The sequence below is a fragment of the Periplaneta americana genome, chromosome 2 (assembly GCF_040183065.1).
Source record: "Periplaneta americana isolate PAMFEO1 chromosome 2, P.americana_PAMFEO1_priV1, whole genome shotgun sequence".
Classification (NCBI taxonomy): domain Eukaryota; kingdom Metazoa; phylum Arthropoda; class Insecta; order Blattodea; family Blattidae; genus Periplaneta; species Periplaneta americana.
Genome location: NC_091118.1, coordinates 37,727,795 through 37,752,493, shown reverse-complemented (window position 1 = coordinate 37,752,493; position 24,699 = coordinate 37,727,795). Strand labels below are relative to the sequence as shown.

Below are 24,699 nucleotides of genomic sequence, written 5' to 3'. Positions count from 1 at the left end.
ATAGATAGATAGATAGATAGATAGATAGATAGATAGATAGATAGATAGATAGATAGATAGATAGATAGATAGATAGATAGATAGATAGATAGATAGATAGATAGATAGATAGATAGATAGATAGATAGATAGATAGATAGATAGATAGATAGATAGATAGATAGATAGATAGATAGATAGATAGATAGATAGATAGATAGATAGATAGATAGATAGATAGATAGATAGATAGATAGATAGATAGATAGATAGATAGATAGATAGATAGATAGATAGATAGATAGATAGATAGATAGATAGATAGATAGATAGATAGATAGATAGATAGATAGATAGATAGATAGATAGATAGATAGATAGATAGATAGATAGATAGATAGATAGATAGATAGATAGATAGATAGATAGATAGATAGATAGATAGATAGATAGATAGATAGATAGATAGATAGATAGATAGATAGATAGATAGATAGATAGATAGATAGATAGATAGATAGATAGATAGATAGATAGATAGATAGATAGATAGATAGATAGATAGATAGATAGATAGATAGATAGATAGATAGATAGATAGATAGATAGATAGATAGATAGATAGATAGATAGATAGATAGATAGATAGATAGATAGATAGATAGATAGATAGATAGATAGATAGATAGATAGATAGATAGATAGATAGATAGATAGATAGATAGATAGATAGATAGATAGATAGATAGATAGATAGATAGATAGATAGATAGATAGATAGATAGATAGATAGATAGATAGATAGATAGATAGATAGATAGATAGATAGATAGATAGATAGATAGATAGATAGATAGATAGATAGATAGATAGATAGATAGATAGATAGATAGATAGATAGATAGATAGATAGATAGATAGATAGATAGATAGATAGATAGATAGATAGATAGATAGATAGATAGATAGATAGATAGATAGATAGATAGATAGATAGATAGATAGATAGATAGATAGATAGATAGATAGATAGATAGATAGATAGATAGATAGATAGATAGATAGATAGATAGATAGATAGATAGATAGATAGATAGATAGATAGATAGATAGATAGATAGATAGATAGATAGATAGATAGATAGATAGATAGATAGATAGATAGATAGATAGATAGATAGATAGATAGATAGATAGATAGATAGATAGATAGATAGATAGATAGATAGATAGATAGATAGATAGATAGATAGATAGATAGATAGATAGATAGATAGATAGATAGATAGATAGATAGATAGATAGATAGATAGATAGATAGATAGATAGATAGATAGATAGATAGATAGATAGATAGATAGATAGATAGATAGATAGATAGATAGATAGATAGATAGATAGATAGATAGATAGATAGATAGATAGATAGATAGATAGATAGATAGATAGATAGATAGATAGATAGATAGATAGATAGATAGATAGATAGATAGATAGATAGATAGATAGATAGATAGATAGATAGATAGATAGATAGATAGATAGATAGATAGATAGATAGATAGATAGATAGATAGATAGATAGATAGATAGATAGATAGATAGATAGATAGATAGATAGATAGATAGATAGATAGATAGATAGATAGATAGATAGATAGATAGATAGATAGACTTCCCTTTATTCGCCGATTTTTTTGTGCAAGTGAAAGTAAATTTTTTGGTGCAGGGGAAACATTCGTCTTTATTCGCTGATTAAATGCGTTGCTCATTTTATCTTGATACTTTGTAACAACTTCTGCCAAGCTAGCCAAAGTCTTTGGTTCAGTTTGCTTACCTATATTCTAAAGTTCAGCGTAATGACAATGATCCCCTTTCCCTGCCGTTGTAGCCTAAGTAGCTTACGAAACTGGATTTTTATAAAATTCATACAATGTTGGATGGACACTGGTCCCATACACTGACGGAAATTTCGTGAGGAAATTTCTTCGCCCATGATAATTCGAGCCAGCGCTCATTCCGAACTGCTAGTCTATGGAATGATGCTTTAGGCCACGCACTTACGGCGCGAGACATGTTTATAATAATATATTTAAAAATGGTTAAATTTTTACCATTTTCACTTTTCAATTAATGCATTAAATTTATATTTACTAACGTACCAGCATTTATATTTTATGAGTAAAGTTGCCAAGATGTTTCACCTAGATATCATAGCTTACTTACCTGAAATATTGATAATTTGCATAAACAAAATCTTGATCTCTGGCCAGACTGCTCTAAGACTTCAGTAGCTTCATCACCTCACTTTTATCAAAACAATACATTTATATTTTAAAAAGTTAATCTTTCACTCTCTATCTTCAAATTATAGTTTTTATACTAATATTTATCATTTTCAGATTTCACATGCTGAACACAATATTTTATTATTGCGCCCACAGATGTTAAACAAAAGAAATACAATATGTGACAATGACGTTGTGAAAGTCGTCTTTCAATTGTCTTTTCTTCAACTTACGAGCTTCGTGAACGTTACTGGAACTACATACGGATGAAAACGAGCGCGGAGAAGTAGTCTGAATCCAAGATTGCTTGTTTCATATTACCTTAACATGTGTTAACACAATCATGCTCATGCTCAACCAATCAGCCGATGGTTTGCTAACAAGAAAACGGAAGTTCGAATCCCGAAAATTTAACTTGAAACTTTCTCTGCCAATCTCATTCAATTATAATTCCATTATTGCCACATCATCTCACCGACTCTTCATAGTCTGGGTAACTAATTTAAGGGTAGGCCTATATGAAGTACATAATATATATGTATGTATGTATGTATGTATGTAATGCTCAACCAGATTGATTCAACATCATTTGGTTTCTGGCAGACCAGTACAAAGTCCCCATAGAGGATTTAAAATTTAAGGGTGCTATGCATAGACATTTCGCTAGCCCGCGCTACGAGTGTGCTAAACTAACCCCGGCTATCGACTGATTACTTGTACAGGATTCATATCATATCATATCATATCATATCATATCATATCATATCATATCATATCATATCATATATCATATCATATCATATCATATCATATCATATCATATCATATCATATCATATCGCTGACACTGATTTATGAATACGAAAAGCGTTAGTTCGCTGATCATTCACCGGAAGCCCACGCTAAGAATGTCTATGAATATGGCCCTACAAGTTTTTTACAAACATTTAAATGTCCCCAATTCATAATAGAATTTTCATAATAATTACAAACGACACACTGAGGTGATGGTAAAAAACACTCAGTTTATATAAATATTCCGTCAGACAGTCGTGTCCTGTGGCAATCTTTTGGCAGTTACAGTCTCTTTACGGGGATGATCAGGAAGTATCTCCGACTTGTCAACAAGGCCAGCCCATTTCTTGCCATCACTGCACATGTCCTGGGCTCCTGTCCGCACGGTGAAGTGCTCCGTAACTCACGACACCACAGAATTCGTTCGATGATCGCCGAACAGTTTAGATCAATAAATTTTCAAGAGTTCGAAGAAGTACACGGACTGGCAGACAATGGTAGTACAAGAAGAATAGACATGATTGCCATCCCGCCAAATAACAACAATGGCTACATCATCGATCCCACCGTTAGATTTGAAAAATAAAAGAGTCAACCTGAAGATGCAAATAGGGGAAAAACCACATCTATGTACGTACCGTTCCATATTTCATGAACAAATAAGGCCTACAACAAATTGAAGTAATAGGCCTTATGGTTGGAGCGCGCGGAACTACTCCCGGTTTCTTCTTCCAGACCTGGCAACGTTTCGGCCTACAGGGGAAGGCAATTGATGACATCGTTCTTGCAGCTCTGAGAGGATCAATATTTATACTCCGCAACCATCTCTACGGTCAACAGTGATCTTCAAGTAATTACTTAGTAGCTACTTATTTATTCAGTCATTTCTTGTCGTTGTAAGACTCCCTTCAACTTAAACATATGCATATTATTTATACTTCCAACTGCCTATTGCACAGGATTGCCATACGTACGACTATAGTCGTACGCATACGACTATTTTGACTAATTGTACGAGGTAAGACCGCACTCTATGTCGTACGCAATTTTGTACGACTATTTTACTGAAGGAAAAAATAATTGGGAATTTATAATGTTGGTTTATAATTAACATAAAACTGATGGTTATTTCCTCCCTTTTAGACAAATTTTCTTCATTTAGTATGTCTTGGAGTAATGTGAAAAAAAACATGCTTAAAGGGGAGAAAATGCTTTGAAAATCGATCTGTAACTATGCTTGACATGCAAGTCGTAATTTGTTATCTTCAGCTCTAGGTTTCATGTATACGGCGCAGTTACATCAAAGTAATACGAGTTTAATTTTATTAACTTCTTTGTTTGTTCGATAAAGGAAATCTTTTGTCAACTAAACAGTACCGGAGTAGCATTAAGAAGTCCTAACGCGCCGACGTTATAGAGGTGTCGGGTTTGAGTCGATTGTAGATGAATTAATTTGATATAATTCTCAGCCGCCGCATATATTGATACTAAAATAGGCCTATCTGCCGCTGCGCCGGCCAAAGATCAAATTTCTGTTGTTTTTAAATATAACAAAGTTGTTTCTAACAAGCGTCATCGTGCACGCCTTACTGCGATGACAGTGTTGATGATGAAGTGGGTGGTGATTTGTTTCAATGCTGAATGTCATTGTGGATGTGAACAATAATTAGTATTTTTAATTCGAACTAAAATTTATTGGTAGACATATATTATACAGTATATATAGTCTACATATTTTGCGATTCTTTATCAAGTGCGTAATGACATGAAGGTGATAATGTCAGCGAAATGACTCCAGCCCCGAAAGTTACCCATCATTTGCTCTTTATGGGTTGAGGCAAAACCCGTAAACAATCTCACCCAGATAACTTGTCTCATCCAAGATTTGATCTTCCTACACAGCGGTAGACTAGAAATATATTAGGAAGTTGCGAAATGTACGACAATTTTATGCTGAAGTACGACAATTTTCATAAGTTAATACGACGGTTTCGATGCCTTTATCTGGCAACCCTGCTATTGCACAATATGCTCTGTCTTTGTGGCAGTCTGTTAAAGGGAGTTGTTATCGTTTAGATAAATAAATAAAAAAAAATTGAACATCTGAGAGAAATTCATTCTTAAATGAGCGGTTAACTATTCGTTTTATAGTAGAAAAAGTATTGTGTTGTTGGAAGAAATTAGATTTTGATATGTTAACGGAAGTAGCCTAATTTTTTTCAGCATCCTTGATGACAAAAAAACTGATTTTGGAAATTCTGTCTATTTAGGCTACAGTGATTTCTCCTATAAGAGATACACAGGCACGTAGCACAAGTCACCCGGTTTCGGTAATGAAACTACAGTTGTGTTGGTTGGAATGTTTCTTGTGTCTACTTCTAAAATAAAAAATATCAATAATTTAATATCTGATTTTCAGAAATTTATTGTGTCTAAACCAATCCAGATATTATGAATTTCTCAACTTTAAAATATTACCCGTGAATCAGGATCCATATGAGAGAAAAAAATATGAACTTGCTGTATTTGAATGTAATGCGCTGAATTGAATTGAAAGAGGAGAATTGGGAGGACAAATTTAAAAGGTACGCAAAACGCGTCCTTGCAAGGGGTTCGGGGCTGTAAGAAACTAAATATGTGAGCTCCAAGCCTGTTGGCCATTAGTCTCATTCCGGGTTACGCTGCTCCACATGTAATGCGCGTGAAATATTTTGATTATGTAACTCACTAATTTGCATCATTACAAAAATGGCCTAACTTAGAAACAATCAGTCCGATTGCATTGAAAATTTGCACACACCTTATTTTTAATGCATCTAACAAAGAGTTAAAAAAAAAGAAAGAGACTGGATTATAAGCTTAAGAAGAACATACTCTTGAATGCCAATTTATATTACAGTTGAAGAATGTGATCCTAAAGTGAAAGACTATTGAAACTTATGTAGGGCCTATACATATGTAATTATTATGTTAAATTGTATTGTGTATTTTTATTGTATTGTGTATATAATTGTATTGTGTATTGTATAATTTATTGTAATTTTACTGTGTACTTATTGTTTATATTGTGTATACCATTGCCACCGGGTGCTTGCCTACTTGCAGTGTAAATAAATACATACATACATATGATTAAGTTTGAGGCCTCTACCATCATATTTAAGCTTGTTTTCTTCCAAAACAACGCCAATCATTGTCTAAAAATTGTTTTATTGTCACTTGAAAATTCGCTCACAAGCAAACGTTCTGATGGGGGCATATAAAAAAGTTATTTTTTTTTCTTCCACCATGTTAATAATGTCAAAGAAGTACTTATACAAATTTTGGCCACTCGACCGCAATTACGAGACCGTCCAGAAAGTGATTTTCCCTGGGGTCGTTTATAGAAAAAAAAAAGCACAATTGCATAGAAATATTTATTGAAACAGATACAGCAATTGTTGCGCTATTTGTCAACATATCCCCCACTGGAATTGAGACATTTGTCATACCATAGGATCAATTTTTGTGTCGTAGAAGTCAGCCGCCTCAGATCGGAACCAGCGTTTGACTGCGTCTGCACCTCTCTCTGCCGATCCCATGATATGAGAAATGTCTCAATTCCGATGGAAAATATGTTGAAAAATAGCTCAACAATTGCTGTGTCCGTTCCAATAAATTTGTCCAATGAAATTGTGTTTTTTTTTCTGTTAACGGCCATTGGCGAACTTATTTTTTTACGACCCTCGTAATTGCGGTCGAGTGGCCAAAATTTGTATAAGCACTTCGTTTGACATTATTAACATGGTGGAAGAAAAAAATTTAACTTTTTTATCTGCTCCCATCAGAACGTTTGCTTGTCAGTCCGTAAACCGGTGGATAAAAAAACTAGCCCAGTTCTTTCATAAAAATGGACTTAACGCGTTTTGGCATTGCACTCCTCAATCATTCTCTTCAGGACTTGTATGCATTTTAACTATGTGATGTTACTTTAATTCACTTTTCCGTGTCGTCACTTACTAACAAAGCTCGAATCTTTACACCGAATAAAAACAACTATTATATACACGAAACATGTTAAGTTAAGATTATATTACAAATTATATGTACGTACTCACAGTCGATCTATGTACTAAATATTAGCGCACATTTACTTAGCGAATATCTCGTTTCCATTTCACTGAACATAATATACTGCCTTGTCACAAGTAGCATGTCAACTAGCGAGTACTAATTGCTCTCCGACGTACATACAGTAATTCGCCTCAGGCAACAACCGAACCGTTCGTCCTCTGCCCCAGAATACTGCAGAATTCGCCGAATGCATCATTAGACGTATATATACAGAGCAAACTCATTACTTGATCCAGAGATGGTTTTCTTTGCAACATGCATTTTAAGACACGTTCAAAAGTGTTACAATTTGCGAAAGTCTCTGGCAAATAAAGGTGCGGCAAAACACCCTCCCTAATTTAAAGTTTAAATAAAGAACAGATGGATCAAAGTAAGGAAACTGTATTAATATGAATTGTATCTAAACTGTGGGAAATTTAGGTTTACATGCGTTGCCTTAGCGATATCAAATGACATGAGCAAAACAACAAGAACTGAATAGGGCATGAATACACGGAATTCACATTCAATTAGTGCATATTGTAATCTGTAACGAATTCCAATATGCCGTGGACGGGTGAAGAACGTGCTTACGCTGTGGTATCGTTTCTGGTAAGTGGTAATTCCGTTGTCGCTTCTCAGATGTTTCTCGGACGCTTATTTTCTTCACGTGGCGACGTCCCCTGGCCAGCACGATCACAAGACCTTGCACCCTGCGATTTTTTCTATGGGGGCAACTTAAGGCTGAGGTGTTCAAACATCGGCCGAGGACTTTGCCAGACCTAAGAAATGCAATACAGGAAGAAATTGGCCTTATTCCTCACGAAATGCTAGTTCGAGAGATTCAGAATTTCCGAAGTCACATTCAACAAACAACAATGCATTGATAGTGGAGAACACCACTTGAGAGACACGTTATTCAAAAAATGAAAAATTCCCATATTAATAAAGTTTCCTTATTTTGATCCATCTGCCTTTTATTTAAAGTTTAAATTAGGGAGGATGTTTTGCCGCACTCTTTATATAATTGAAAATTCTTACAAAAGCCCTAAAACTACGTGCTGTATGACCTAGTTATTTAAGTCACTAACTAGGCCTACTAAACTGAACTGAACATTAGTAAATAAACTCGAAGTTAGTTTCTATATAAGTTGTATAAAATTAATTTGCATTTCTCTTTACTTTCCTTTTTGCGAACATTTTTTGCCATCAAGGCAATTTCCCATTCAGTTAAGATCTGTCCTTCCCACATTGTGTTGAATAATCTCAAGAGTGATTCTTTAATATTAGTTTAAGGGTTTCTTTGAAGGCGCTTTAACTCCGAAATCATATCGGGACTGTAAGGAATGATACATTGTTGACACATTGGGTTTCTATTTTGCTGCAGTCTATCTGCCACCGTTCACAACATCTTACAGTGGATTCAGGTCTTGTGAATCTGTGTTTGTATCTCTGCTGTAGCGAAAATGGGAACCGATCAGACATTTGCCTTAAAGTTCCGTAACTAGATTCATAGGTATTTATACATATGATCGAGGAAACCACTAAATCCACCATTAAAGTGGCTCGGTCATTCATTTAATCTTCCACATTTTCACAGCCCTATATTATTTTCACTATCCCCCACCACTTTTTATATAAAAGAAAATAAAAATGACAAAATTAAAGAAAGAAAGAAAGAAAGAAAGAAAGAAAGAAAGAAAGAAAGAAAGAAAAAATAAACAAGTAAAGATAGAAAGAAATAAGGAAAGGAAGGAAGAAAATAAATAAATAAATAAATAAATAAATAAATAAATAAATAAATAAATAAATGAACAACAAGAAATGCGGAGACTAAAAGAAAAAACAAAACGGTAAATATGGAAGACACGAGAATGCTGGGTTTGCAGTGAAAGACTTGCCCCTGGGTAGAAAACTATGAATGAATACTTGTACATGTATACACACATAAAAGGAGAAAGTATGAAATGCAGAGTGAATTAAATAAAGAAAAAAGAAAGAAAAGGTAAGAAATAAAGAAGAAGAAGAAAGGTAGAGACGAGAGGAATAAATAAATGAAATTATCCTACATTAAAAAGGAAAGGAATTTAAGAAATGAGACAAAAAGACGAAATAAATAAAAAAGAATAAAAGAAGGATCAAAACTGAGTTTGTACCAAGCGTTGCAGAAGTAAAATTTAACTATAAATGTGCAGTAATATTTTAATTGTACGTAAAATAAGAGACGACACATTAGAGTTAGATTTAACATGTTTATACTCAATAAAATTAAAAAATGGAAGTATTGGTTTATTATAGCTTAAGTAAAATATGAAAAAATAATAAAACCAAATTGACTTATAAATTGTATTGCTTTTCAAATATTGCACTTTTGTTGTTTAGTCTTGCAGAGTCCGTATAGGTCAGTTTCTGATGCTTTTCCAATTCACTGCGGGCTAAAGCAGGGAGATGCACTATCACCTTTACTTTTTAACTTCGCTTTAGAATATGCCATTAGGAAAGTTCAGGATAACAGACAGGGTTTGGAATTGAACGGGTTACATCAGCTTCTTGTCTATGCGGACGACGTGAATATGTTAGGAGAAAATACACAAACGATTAGGGAAAACACGGAAATTTTACTTGAAGCAAGTAAAGCGATCGGTTTGGAAGTAAATCCCGAAAAGACAAAGTATATGATTATGTCTCGTGACCAGAATATTGTACGAAATGGAAATATAAAAATTGGAGATTTATCCTTCGAAGAGGTGGAAAAATTCAAATATCTTGGAGCAACAATAACAAATATAAATGACACTCGGGAGGAAATTAAACGCAGAATAAATATGGGAAATGCGTGTTATTATTCGGTTGAGAAGCTCTTATCATCCAGTCTGCTGTCCAAAAATCTGAAAGTTAGAATTTATAAAACAGTTATATTACCGGTTGTTCTGTATGGTTGTGAAACTTGGACTCTCACTCTGAGAGAGCAACATAGGTTCAGGGTGTTTGAGAATAAGGTGCTTAGGAAAATATTTGGGGCTAAGCGGGATGAAGTTACAGGAGAATGGAGAAAGTTACATAACGCAGAACTGCACGCATTGTATTCTTCACCTGACATAATTAGGAACATTAAATCCAGACGTTTGAGATGGGCAGGGCATGTAGCACGTATGGGCGAATCCAGAAATGCATATAGAGTGTTAGTTGGGAGACCGGAGGGAAAAAGACCTTTAGGGAGACCGAGACGTATATGGGATGATCATATTAAAATGGATTTGAGGGAGGTGGGATATGATGATAGAGACTGGATTAATCTTGCACAGGATAGGGACCGATGGCGGGCTTATGTGAGGGCGGCAATGAACCTTCGGGTTCCTTAAAAGCCATTTGTAAGTAAGTAAGTAAGTAAGTTGTTTAGTCTTTCTATAGTGAATTACGATTCGATAGATGAATTAGGCATTGCTCTCGATGATATTCGCTCACTGTTGGCAGTGCATGAACATTCCACTAAATCGTTGACACTTTATAACTGAACTGAAGACGAAGTGTTAGAAAGAACCATTACCCTTGCCCTGCATTCTCGCACTCGTTCCAGTTTACTCCTTTTCGTTTTTGATCAGTTTTAGACAGTTAATTTGCACACTTTCTTCCATGCCACGCTCTCGTTCGTTCTGCTCATATCATTATTTTCTAGCAAAAAGCTTCTCAACAATGTAATTTCAGTCACTGGTTTCGATTCTACCCGTGTAACGTCACAACACTACACATGAAACGCACTGTCCCGGGGGCAGTCCCACTTCCATTAGCCAATGCATTCATTTGAGTGAATTCAGTTTCCACTGCGACCAACAACTTCATGGGGTAAACTAGACCACAAAAGAGAAATTGAAAACATATCAGATGCTCTGAATATATTTTCACAGTCTACTATATACAGTCACGAAGCTTGAGTTTTGAGGGTGCTAGAAACAATAGACTGTGACGATATTATTTTGCATTGCCTGTAATGAGGCGATATTAACGATCCTAGTGGTAAGCAACTATCTAATGTTTGCATATTTACTACGTATTGAGCTTCGCGACTGTATCACAGTCTACTATATACAGTCGCGAAGCTTGAGGTGATTTTTTGCAAATCTCGTGATAAAGCGCTCCAAGCGGTTAGCAACTAGAAACAATAGACTGTCCACGGTCGACTTTGGACTGTGTCGTATTTCCATCGAGTGCTAGCTCGTTGCGTACTTCACATTGATGCTTGTGAAATGTTCGTTATTGGTTGTAATGAAAATGTTAATGGCTAAAATACAATAATTGGAATAATAATATTTTACTAGAGACGTACAAAAATTAAGTTTGTTTTAATGAAATTTATTGATCACGTTTTATTTTCAATTCTGGTGGGATTATTATTGCTTAGGCCTACTTTTTTTTTCAAAGGATATGTTTTTAATTATAGCTGTTAATTTTGTTGTTATTTTTATTTGTTACTTTACTAGAGACGTAGAAAAAGTCTGTTACAATAAAATTTATTGATCACGTTTTATTTCCAATTCTGGTGTGATTATTATTGCTTAACCTCGTCCCACTTTGTTAACTACGTAAGCCTACACTACAAGTACCGGTACACATAAGTTACTCCATTAATTCATATTTCCATTATTATTGTTGTAAAGGGAAATGAAAATTAATATTTATTGGTTTCATAGTTAATTATCGCTATAATCGTGAAAGAGTGAAGCGATTATAGTAAATTTCAGTTCGTTTTGCACAAACAAAAATAATATTAACCTATTTCTTGCAGGTATCTTCGAGTTTATGGTGGAATTTAATATACTTCATTAAAATAATAAATTAACTTTATGCATTTAATATTTCAATAATGGAAGGAAGGTGTTAATTTTTCCAAAAGAACACAACGAAAGTGTAACATATTTTGTCGTCTACTAGGAGAGAGATCTGCGATGATGAGGCGATAGTAGCGATCCTAGTGGTGGGCAACTACCCAGGTTTGCATATTTACAACATATTGAGCTTCGCGACTGTATATAGTAGACTGTGACTGTATATACTAGACTGTGATATTTTCAAGTTAATTATTTTTTCTCCATGTCTTATGTACATTTCTTATAATCCTTAGTCACAATTAGGGCTGATCACGATTGAAATCTTTCTTCTTTTTTGTGTTCAACTTTTCCCCAGTACGCGACAACACTGAAATGTACACAATCTCGTAGCAACAAACGCAAAGCCTTCTTAAAATATCCATGATAGAATTTTGTTTCACAGCGTTCGGCTATGAGTGCCGGGTTATTAATTAACCAGTCTTCAAATCAAATAGTACAATATATCAGGACTGCCGCTGCACAGTGGGACGGATTGCGATTCTAGCCGGAACAAAATCAATTTTCACATGTTCTCATTTTCAAGCATGTCCTATCTCAAGTTGTTGCTAATGAATCACAGAATGCTTATCTACGAGAAAAAAGCTTTGACACTAAACATACGGACGTCACACAATGATGTTGACGAAGATTCTCCACAGTAACTAGTTTTATTGCTCAGTCAAACTGAAATAGTGTAAGAAGCAAGCTTATTTTCTGTGATCTGGGAGTCAAATATTTTGTGACTCTGAAATGGAAAATTAAGAACAAGGTTGGTAGATAATTATTATATAAATTTTATGTTCATAATAACTTTGAATTTTTAGAAACGGCACGCTAACTTAAGGGCGGTAAATGCGATTTTTAAAAACTTTATTTATCAAAGTAAACGTTGACTTATAACAGCAGGGTCACACAGAGTCACATTTATTTTTATGTCAGAATGCAGGTTTAAGTATGTACTTTATGGCTAACCTAGTTTCATTTGCTCCTACTGACCGCCCTGCATGTGGTTAATTTTTTTCAGACTCGGAACCGCTACCAGTGATTTCGCGCCGTGATCTATTTCCAATACTTGTCAGTAAAAGTGGCGACTTTGGTGAACTATATAGATATGCTTCGAACAAACCATGCATTGAAACATATGATTATAATAATGAGAAGTGTATTCATAATATTTTGAAAAAAAAATTCGAAGTAAACAGACGTTGGATCCACTGCCACCGTGAAAAGGATTATTTTCTTTAAAAACATTGTTCTTGGCAGGTCAGAGGCAACAACAAAGATATTTTTGAAGCTAGAAAACAGGGGATTATTTCTAGATTTCGCTCTCAATTAGGGCTTCTTATTGACAAGCCGAAATCTGGTGGCCCTGGGACATCAAATGATGGTAATACTGCACGTCAGTTTTTTGAAAACCTACAAATTACAGCAAATATTACGGACATTAGTAAGATCTCATTCACAGATTTTCTGTACTTTTATGCACCATTTCATGTGGGTGTTCAATATACAGTATACAGGTGTATCTAAATTGGTGTCAAATATTTCGGGGATGTGTTCGTAACACAAAAACATTTCAAAAGGTTCATATGAACATTGGTCTCAAAATAATTTATTTCAGAGTTACAAGACAAAATTTAATGTTACAAAAATCGCTCGGAGTGGCTTCCTCCTGCTTCGATGTGTCCCCTAAACCTGCGTTACATGCTTTGGCGTACTCTGTTGAAAATTCCTGGAGTGTTTCGTATTTCGTCAAATCCAGTTTGGATACGCTCTCAGAATATCAATATTAAGTACAGGAGTCGCATAAACCAAGGATTTTAAATGTCCCCAGACGAAGAAATCCATTGGATTCAAATCAGGCGATCGAGCAGGCCATGCAATGAATCCCCTTCGACCAATACATCTTTGGGGAAATCGATCATTAAAAAATTACGAACTATCAGACTGAAATGAGCTGGAGCAGCATCGTGTTAAAACACATTCGTTGGATGACGTCCAGAAGCACATCATCAATTAAATGGTTCAAATCATTTCGTTCTGTTCACTCACAGAATACATTTTCTTCACAAAAAACCATCAAACAATCAGCGGTCAATGAAGGGACAAATCCTTTAGCAACTCCCTAACGAATGGTTTTCGGACCCATGTTCTTATCAACTTTTTTAATTGTTTTGATGTTAGGAACACGTCCCCGAAATATTTGACACCAATTTAGATACACCCTGTATTGAGGCGTTTGAGAAGTACACCAATGATACAGCGCATTTAGCCTATATCCGTGGTACTACATGGCATCCAGCGTGCATAAAATACTGATACATGGAGGAAAGATTGCAGAAACTGCGAAACTTCCTATTGGGATGTTATCTGAAGATGCTCAAGAGGCAAAAGACAAAGAGATTTACGAAAGAACAGGTTAGATCACGCTAGGAAGTGTTCTCGTGAGAGAAACTTAGAAGATGTCCTACACATGTTGTTAGTAACTTCTGATCCCATCATATCCCAGATCAATCGGCATCCAAGTCCAAGAAAATCAAAACTATCAATTGAGGTAATTAAACTGCTACTAATACCAGCTGCGAGTGCCAACAACAGCACCGCTCAACTGCAACCCCAAGATGAGGACGATAGTAGCGCTAGCGGGTCCGACACTTCTGGAGGTACAACAGGCGCTTCAGATTTCTAAACATGAGTCATAAAATTTTCTACATATTACTTTTCTCTTCATAGTAGCGTGTGAAATAATTTCTGTTTACTTTAATTTTTTATTCCCATTACTTGTATGCAATTTCTATTATTGTATGATTTTTTTAACAAATAGGCGTTCTATACTAAAATAATAATTCTCATAGAAATATTTCATCAAATGTCATAATGATTTACCTTCATCTTGGTATTTTCAACGATTCGAAAGGAATTTATCAACATTAGATGTTGTTCCAGCTAGAATCGCAATGCGTCCCGCTGTGCGCTGGGCAGAAACCTGAACACAAATTTCATCACATGTAACACTATCTGTGAACAGAACTAAAAACACTGAGATGCTAGAGAGTTAACATTGAATTAAAAACAAACTGCATTCGGTTCTTAACTTGCCTAAAAAGTTACATTTCAAAAAAGGTAAACATTAATAAGACAGTATAAAAGAAAGCGAAAGAAAATATAAAGACGAATTGAAAGGAGAAAAGAGGTAACGTAACTAAGTATTACCGCGTCTGACCGTGAAACGAGCAGGCCCGGGTTCAAATCCTGGTTGGAACAAGTTACCTGGTTGGGGTTTTTCAGAGGGTTTCCCTTAACCAATAGAAGCAGGATTGCTGGGTAACTTTCGGCTTTGGATGTCGGACTCATTTCGCCATCATTAATTCACTAATTCACATATCATCCATAGCCCGGGTTCAGTTTATAGTGCAGCGTGCTGTACTTGTACAAGAGCGCGGCCATTTGGCTACCCAACCATTCACAAACAGGAGTGGTAAGCACAATAAGCCTCAGGCTTCAGTGTAAGCCTTCAGGTCCCTCCTCAATACAAGCGAGAGAGAGAGAAACCAAGTAACTAAGCAAGTAAATAAGTAACTAAGTACCGGTAAGTAAATAAGTAAGTAGCTAAGTAACTAAGTAAATAATCAAGTAAAAGTGATTAAGCAATTAAATAAATAAAAAATCATTAAATAAGTAACTAAATAAATAAATAATTAAGTAAATAAGTACTTAAGTAAATAAGTAAAAGAATAAGCAATGAAGTAAGTAAGTAAATAGTTTAGTAAATAAGTAACTAAGTAAATAAATAAACGAATAAGCTATGAAATAAGTAACTAAGTAAATAATTAAGTAACCAAGTATGTAAACAAGTAAGTAAATAAGTAACTAATTGAATAAGTAAGTAAATAAATAAATAAGTAAGTGAATAAATAAATAAATAAGTGAATAAATAAATAAATAAATAAATAAGTGAATAAATAAATAAATAAGTAAGTGAATAAATAAATAAATAAATAAGTAAGTGAATAAATAAATAAATAAGTGAATAAATAAATAAGTGGAAGAATAAATAAATAAGTGAATAAATAAATAAGTGAATAAATAAATAAGTAAGTGAATAAATAAGTGAATAAATAAATAAGTGAATAAATAAATAAGTGAATAAATAAATAAGTGAATGAATAAAATAAATAAGTGAATAAATAAATAAGTAAGTAAGTGAATGAATAAATAAATAAGTAAGTGAATGAAGGAATAAATAAATAAGCAAGTAAGTGAATGAATAAATAAATAAGTGAATGAATAAATAAATAAATAAATAAGTGAATAAATAAATAAATAAGTGAATGAATGAATAAATAATAAGTAAGTGAATGAAGGAATAAATAAATAAGCAAGTAAGTGAATGAATAAATAAATAAGTGAATGAATAAATAAATAAATAAGTAAGTGAATAAATAAATAAATAAATAAATGAGTGAATGAATAAATAAATAAATAAGTAAGTGAATGAATGAATAAATAAATAAGTAAGTAAGTGAATGAATAAATAAATAAGTGAATGAATGAATAAATATGTAAGTGAATGAATGAATGAATGAATAAGTGAATGAATGAATAAATAAGTAAATGAATGAATAAATAAATAAATAAGTGAATGAATAAATAAATAAGTGAATGAATAAATGAATGAATGAATGAATAAATAAATAAATAAATAAATAAATAAATAAATAAATAAATAAAAGGAACTGAGGCATGTAAAATAACGAAGAATGTAATGAATTACTGTGTAAACGAATAGTTTAGCTCCAGATTTCGACGGATGTGAGATTCCGTGCCGGGTTTCCCTTCCCCCTCCGCTCCTGCACCAAGGTGAAAGGCCCGAAACAAATACTTTAAAAGAGGTAATGATCGCCTCCAACCAAATAATCTTTCTACGCAGCACACCGTAATGGATGTTATCATTACACTGACGTTAAATATTCATTAAGACTTGAAAATCGTCCAAGTGTGATATAAGAAAACCAACTAACAAAAGAAAAGGGACAGCGTATATTAAGCGAGACGTAACTCAGACCTCATTCATAACACAAATTTAAACAGATGTAAACACAAAAATTAGCAAATAAAATTTGATAGTTCAGAATAAGAAACGTACACGTAATGAATAAAGAATTTTACTGATACTTTAGTAGTATAAGGTTCATATTGTCTACACTATCTTAAAAATTCTGGCAATGGCTTATTACATAAGAAAGGTGATTTTTTGTATCGTCACCAGTGGCGTAGCATGAAATTTTGAGCAGGGGAAGCTAACTCAAGTTGTCTTTCATGTACATATGAGAAAACGTATTACAAAAATATAGTCTTAAAATAAATAGTAGTCAATGTCAAGTCAGCAGTCCGAAGATTGGTTGGAACCTCGTAAGTAACACCAATAAGGCATGACCTCAAATAGTACGTAGTAAAATATGATTTCATGGTTTACACATATCTCTAACAGACACCGTCATTTGTTTTTTAGATCACACTTTTGTTCGTAAGTCAGTCTTGATAATACAATTGTCCTAAAAATTCAAGTAAATCGGTGTCAGGAACTGTTATTTCGCTCATTATTTATTATATCAGCCACAATGCACATTAACACTTCAACTGAACACAACTGACGAAAAGGATAACTCGGTAACTTTCAATGTAAAAGCTAGCTTCTTCCGTGCCTTGCGACCAGGGTAGTTCAGTTACAAAGGGATGGAAAATCTGCGGGGTGGGTTACACAGAAGAATGAGTGAAAGAAACCAGTTTGCTTGGAAGCTGGTGTGTGCAGGCTTCTTGTTTACTGCTGCATCACAAATCATCCTGAGCTGCCGCATCACAATATTTAACGCATAAATATAAACTCTATTAAAATTAATAAATAATTTTGTTCATAAACTGCAGGTTTATTATGAAATTATTATTAACTGGGGAAGCTGAGCTTTTTAGCTTACATTGACGCTACGCCACTGATCGTCACCCATTGTCATAACTTCATATTCACCATTTTGTTCTTGAACAAGTAACAGCCTCTCTTCCAGTGGCGATTCCTCCATGAAGGATATGAGGATGATCCTACAGTTTAATTTCGTGCCTCTGAGGATAGAAAACATTTTAATTACAGATTTTATTTTTAATGCGTCCCGATGCAATAACTTTCTTCAAACTTCCATTTTCTGTCGTGAGTTGTCGTCACTGCACATCTCAGACCTTAGGAATACTTCCCGAGGAACCATGCAAATATCTTACAGCAAACGGTTTTTTCTAGCAGTGAAGTTACGGACAGGGGTGGGTGCGGAGATCGGGGTATGGCTTGACTTTAACAGCGTTTGAGGATATGACCGCGTATCCTAATACCTTACTATAATAATACCGGACAGCTAGCAGTTCTGAGCGCGAACGACGCTGGTGCTGCTACCTAGGCGGCCGGTGTGGTGATACTCGCGAAACAAGCTGTAATCAACTGCAATGTATATTGTTGCTGGACTATACTTGTTTTTTTGAAAGATGGGACATGACAGCGGCCGAGTTTGGAACTACAGCGCTATGTTGCCAATATAGACTACCACGCTGCTAGCTAATGGAAGGTATCAATTGACTTTAAGATGGCTGACGTTAAAACATTCATTGACAATTGACGAGAAGGTAAGAAAACAATACAAAAATCGACAGAGAATCAAAGACAAAACGTACCAATGCTAACATTGTGTGCACAATAAATGTCTCCAAGAGAGCTATTAAGCACTCGCCATGTGGGAACGGTAAGTTTGGCAACTCAACCGTTGTTACCATAGCAACAGGCCTACCACGCCATGTGACATTCAGTTGTTTTTCCGATCGCAACTCTCCTGTCATGTCCCATCTTAAAAAAAAAAAACAAGTATAGTTAATAGTTTTATTAATTAATGCTGTGTTAAAATTCAGAGTGTATATGTGCTGTTTATAATTGCTACAAAATTACAGCATTACAAATTGCTCCAAACCGCACTTTCGATTTCCGAGGGATCAATAAAACGTGAGTCAACAACATTTTTTAGTAGGCCTAATTCCTTCGTATTTGTGTTGATAGAAAAATACAAATTAGCTTTTTTATTTACACCTACTAAAAGAATAGAAGTTAAAATGTATTGGAAGTTTTAAGGTTTTATGAAATTAAGTTTTACTGTTGTCCAAATGTCTTTACTAATCATTACAAGCATCAGATTGCTATCAATTTTATCTTTGCAGTGAAGCAAGCTGTTAGGGAGGCATTCAGGGAAATCACATCGCCTTTACTGCGGAAAATTTCACATAGAACATGGCGCCGCATCATTTTGTGCCGCGACAATGATGATGCCCATACTGATGTTCTGGATCACTAAACAAGCTGGAACGTAAAGTATCAACCATTGTCACACATCTGCTGTGACATGTTCAAAATGGATGTACATCAACATATAAACAAGGGGAGGAGGGTGACAAGACTTTCGGACCTTACTGTAGCGTTCGCGAAAGGCACATCAGATAAAAGTTACGTTATTCTTCAAAACTTTTGCAGTAGAAAACATAGTTGACTCTAGTATCTTGAAAATTATTACATTATTACGTGTATCAGAAGCCCCCTTCGATGTAATCTAATTTGTAATTGTCGGTTTGTGTAGACCTATATCTGAAATATTTCACACGCTATCGGAGGTGAAAGAGTTAAATGGGCCACTCTGTGTGTGTGTGTGTGTGTGTATATATATATATATATTTCTCCTGTACAGAGAGGGACCCAAAGGTTTGCACTACAGCCTTAGGCTTATTGTGCTTACCACTCCTATTCAGTAAATGATTGGATAGCCGAACTCTTGTACAGGGACATCATTTTATTTTTACTTCAATTTTTATTGTACCTGAGTTTTTTAATATACTTCACTCCCACCCCTTCTACTAATGAAGTTCCAACCCCACACAGAACCAAGACCGCAGATAGTAAGCAGTACTGAGTTACTGAGTATAGTACATTCCAGAAATATGTTCGCGTTTTCCAGTGACGAAAGAGCTTTTAATATTGAATCATATTTTCGCACAGGTACTGTCCGTTTGCCTACATCGCATCCCGATTTCCCCCACCTGCTTCTGCTCGCCCCTCTGTAAAAGATGGGCTGTCTTAGCTCTTTTCTGAAAACATTAATTTCTGTTAGGAATTGGACGTTTACGTAATATTATACAGCTATTTAATTTAACTTACATAAAAGGGCCTCGTTAAGTAATTAACTGTCACGTGATTTCCCCCCTTTCTACAATCCTGTGGCATAACCACTTGGACGGACAGTAGATAGCATGTCTGAGTAATTTTATATTTTCGGGTCGGGCAGAAGTGAAGACTGAATTTACAGTATGTAGAGTAGGTACAGAATTATTTCAACATGAGTTACTAATACGAAGGACGAAACTGGCAATTGGAATTAGATGCAATAGTCTATAGTGCGATAATATGCACAAAAGAACTGAAGCCTGTATCGAAATGAACGGCCACCATTTTCAAAATTGTGTTTAAATATTCATATTATGATTATTTTTCAATTTAACTTCTTTCTCTATATTGTACGCTAATGTGCTGTAGACAGTATAATATACACTGCATAATGAATACGTTCGCATGGATAACTCAGTTCGTGAGTAAAAACACTTATTCTTAATACAGTATACTGTACTTTGATTAAACAAAAACCTAATGAAAATTATGAAACTCAAAATCGCGATATTTCCTAGTTTACGTAAATGGATGAACTACTTTTCTTACTTCCTATACCTAGTAGAGTGATTTGTGTTTTACGCCAGTATCATCGAACTACAGTCGTGGAAGGGGATAGCTAACTGTGTTTCCGGTTCTCTAAAGGTATAGACAGGTTAATATTAAAAATGTTAATAAAAATAAAATGATGTCCCTGTACAAGCTACTTCCATCCTGTATTGGGCGCACAAAGGGCCAAAGGATGCCGAAATGTATGAACCCGTCCCGCGTCCACCCTTCGTAAAGTTAAGCCAAGCAAAATCACGTTGTGAACACTGGCTAAGACCAAAATACGAGATAACAATAAGAGAACACATAACAAACACAAAATTCTATAAGGTAATAACAGTTTCAGTTTTGTTGTACGCCTCAGAAACACTGACACTAGCACAGAAATAGGTACAGCGAATAGATGGAGCGTAAATGAAATTGTTGCTACATATGACTGGTTATTCTCTATTTGACTGTAAGACAAGCGAAGATATTCGTAAAGAGTTCAATATTATGAACATTACATAAAAAATATAACAGTATAAAATGTCTCTGACCGAGGTTCTGGCCGATATGAGGCGTTCAGAGTTAAATTGGATCAAGTCACAAATTTTCATGTAAGTTGAGTTTAATTAATTTTCTAATTATCTGAAGTTGGATCTTTTCCGAGCAGTAATGGATCAAGTCTTAATTCCAAGCATTCGCCGGTAGGTGACACTAGTCACTTTTGGCTCAGATTGTTTATTGACGATGTTCTGAGTCATAGTGGGTCAAGTCACCAAAGCGTTGCGTCAATTAACATCACAATATTGTTTGTATTTTATAAATCTAGAAATTTGAGAATGGAGCAATAAAATTATTGCTAGTGAAATTAGATAATCCACTAGAGCGAGTTAACTTTAAGTCCTATTATCTCAAAACTACGTCTCATGGACTTGATCACTTTAGCTCTGAACGCCTCTGTAGGCTACATCTATTATCAGACAGTACATCTTACTTGACGATATGTCAGAAGAACAACAATTAGTGTAATATCACAGTCTACTATATACAGTCGCGAAGCTCAATATGTAGTAAAAATGAAAACTTGGGTAGTTGCCCTCCACTAGGATCGCTACTATCGCCTCATCATCGCAGATCTCTCTCCTAGCAGCCGACAAAATATGTTAATCTTTCGTTGTCGTGTTCTTTTGGAAAAAATTAATACCTTCCTTCCATTATTGAAATATTAAATGCATAAAGTTAATTTATTATTTTAATGAAGTATATTAAATTCCACCCTAAACTCGAAGATACCTGCAAGAAATAGGTTAATATTATTTTTGTTTGTGCAAAACGAACTGAAATTTACTATAATAGCTTCACTCATTCAAGATTATAGCGATAATTAACTATGAAACCAATAAATATTAATTTGCATTTCTCTTTACAACAATAATAATGGAAATATGAATTAATGGAGTAACTTACGTGTACCGGTACTTGTAGTGTAGGCTTACGTAGTTAACAAAGTGGGATGAGGTTAAGCAATAATAATCACACCGGAATTGGAAATAAAACGTGATCAATAAATTTTATTGTAACACTTTTTCTACGTCTCTAGTAAAGCAACAAATAAAAATAACTACAAAATTAACAGCTACAATTAAAAACATATCCTTTGAAGAGAAAAGTAGGCCTACGCAATAATAATCCCACCAGAATTGAAAATAAAACGTGATCAATAAATTTCATTAAAACAGATTTAATTTTTCTACGTCTTTAGTAAAATAACACATAAAAATAATAACAAAATTAATCGCTACAATTAAAAATATATCCTCTGAAAAAAACAAGTAGACCTAACCTTTATTTCTCTGGAAGTGACAGAACTTTGACCGGTATCTAATGTCCTTTCGGTTAGACTGAAGCATTTCGTAATGAAATTTAAGGATATAATGTATTCTAACAGTCACAAAGAACTTCAAATTAAGAGTTTTGTTTCTGCACAGTATTCTTGTGGAAACCCAGGAACCTTTCTGAATCTTTCGGAAATCGGAAAAAGGATAACTCTGGCCTCTTTCTCTTACTGTTGCTACAACTTATAGCACTACAAACGTCTCCTCCTTGTCCCATATTATTATTCCAATTATTATATTTTAGCCATTAACATTTTCATTATAACCAATAACGAACATTTCACAAGCATCAATGTGAAATACGCAACGAGCTAGCACTCGATAGAAATACGACACAGTCCAAAGTCGACCATGGACAGTCTATTGTTTCTAGTTGCTAACCGCTTGGAGCGCTTTATCACGAGATTTGCAAAAAAAACACCTCAAGCTTCGTGACTGTATATAATAGACTGTGGTAATATGTAGCTAATCGGTGATGTATACAATGGAGGGGGAAAAATAGTAAAAAATTGAAATTGAAATTGTAAAAATTGTAATTGTAATCTTGTAAAATTTTTACTTGTTCCAATCTTAAAGCATAATTGGTAATGTAAGGTCTGTGGAATATGATAAATGAAATGGAATGAAATGAAATGAAAAAAAAAATGAAAAGGAACTGGCCACCCTTCTCATATCCTGGCCTCATAAGTGGTGCCTTGTTGGTATCACTTGAGAGGTTCAGACCTGTCTTCGGACAGTTAACTAAACAACAAACAACAACAAATCCAAATAAACTAATTAATTCCGACGTATTTTAAAATATTAAAAACTGTGCAAACGTTAATTTTTTGGCGCACACGAGTACAAATTGTGTTGTATTCACAGCTGCATGCTTAGAATGTGTGTTTGAGAACTATATTTCTAAGTGGTCAATGTAGAGTATCCACCGCCCACTGAACGAATATTGGTTAAACGAGCGTTGAGCGACTTCCGCATACTTTGGAATAGACACCGACGCACTTAGGTTAGGTTAGGTTAGGTTAGTTTAGGTTTTTTTATCCCGTCAAGATGTTTAGGATTAGTGTAAAACTGGCCTATGTCTCCTATAGTGGGCGGGACATAAGTAACATTCACTTTCTAAGTTTATCGATTTTTGTGAAACACTAAGAGCAAGACTGGCACACGTTCTACCTTTTTCTACGATCATTTGCGCAAAAATAAATGTTTCCATGGTTTTTAACACATGAAAAAATGTCGGAATTTATTTAAAAACCATAAAGCAAGATTAACCAAAAGGCTTAAAAAAAAAAAAAAACAAATCTAACCTATCACTGATCCTAGACCTTACGAAAACTCGCTATCAAACAGCGTTCATGCAAGGCACACCAAAAACCTAACTTGTTGCTGTCACTGATCCTAGACTTTACGAAAACTTGCTTATTTTTTTTTAATATGCATATTTGTACAGTCATAGGCCTACCGTCTCTCATTTCATTTCATTATAAAATAACGAAACACAAATCAGACGTCAGTCCCGTGTGTGCTATATAGCAAGTTCGAAGTTAAAATAAATGTATTTCTTAACTTACCTTTTAATTATGCAGAGACGAATACAAGACGCCGATCGCCTTCAAGAAATGGCGCACACGTTCTGAATGGTCAGGATAACAGCGGTTCAATATAAACTATGCTAAATAAACACTTACGTCGGTACATAATCTATAAAATTGTACAAACGTCGTCGATTGCCCACTGCAATTTCCAACAAACATCGTAACAACTTCCTGCCATGGCCTCTACTCACCGTCTAGTCTAATCCAAGGATAAAACACTACACCACTGACGTCATTTAGATCGCACCACCCTCTATCGAAACTATTTACGTAATAATGTTAACGTAAAAGCAATATATGTACGACTTCTGTTCAATAATACAATTTTAACAATTAATTTTAATTGTGTTCCGATCACTTGTGCCAAATAAAAACTACACCATGGATTCGGCAGTCAAAATAAACTCGAAATACGTCA

The 24,699-nt window shown here is 34.4% G+C and overlaps 1 protein-coding gene across 2 annotated transcripts in view; it reads right to left on the bottom strand.

The window, feature by feature from the left end:
* The window catches only part of LOC138692665 (aquaporin AQPAe.a-like), a 55,430-nt gene extending 30,940 nt beyond the window's left edge, over nucleotides 1-24,490 (bottom strand). Inside the window, exon 1 of one of the 2 annotated variants that reach the window (XM_069815784.1) lies at nucleotides 24,258-24,490. The gene's annotated coding sequence lies outside the window, so the exon portion shown is untranslated. Of the gene's footprint in view, nucleotides 1-2,205; nucleotides 2,625-24,257 lie in introns of those variants that run through there. The other variant, XM_069815793.1, reaches the window with a different exon arrangement.
* Nucleotides 24,491-24,699: the final 209 nt, after the last annotated feature.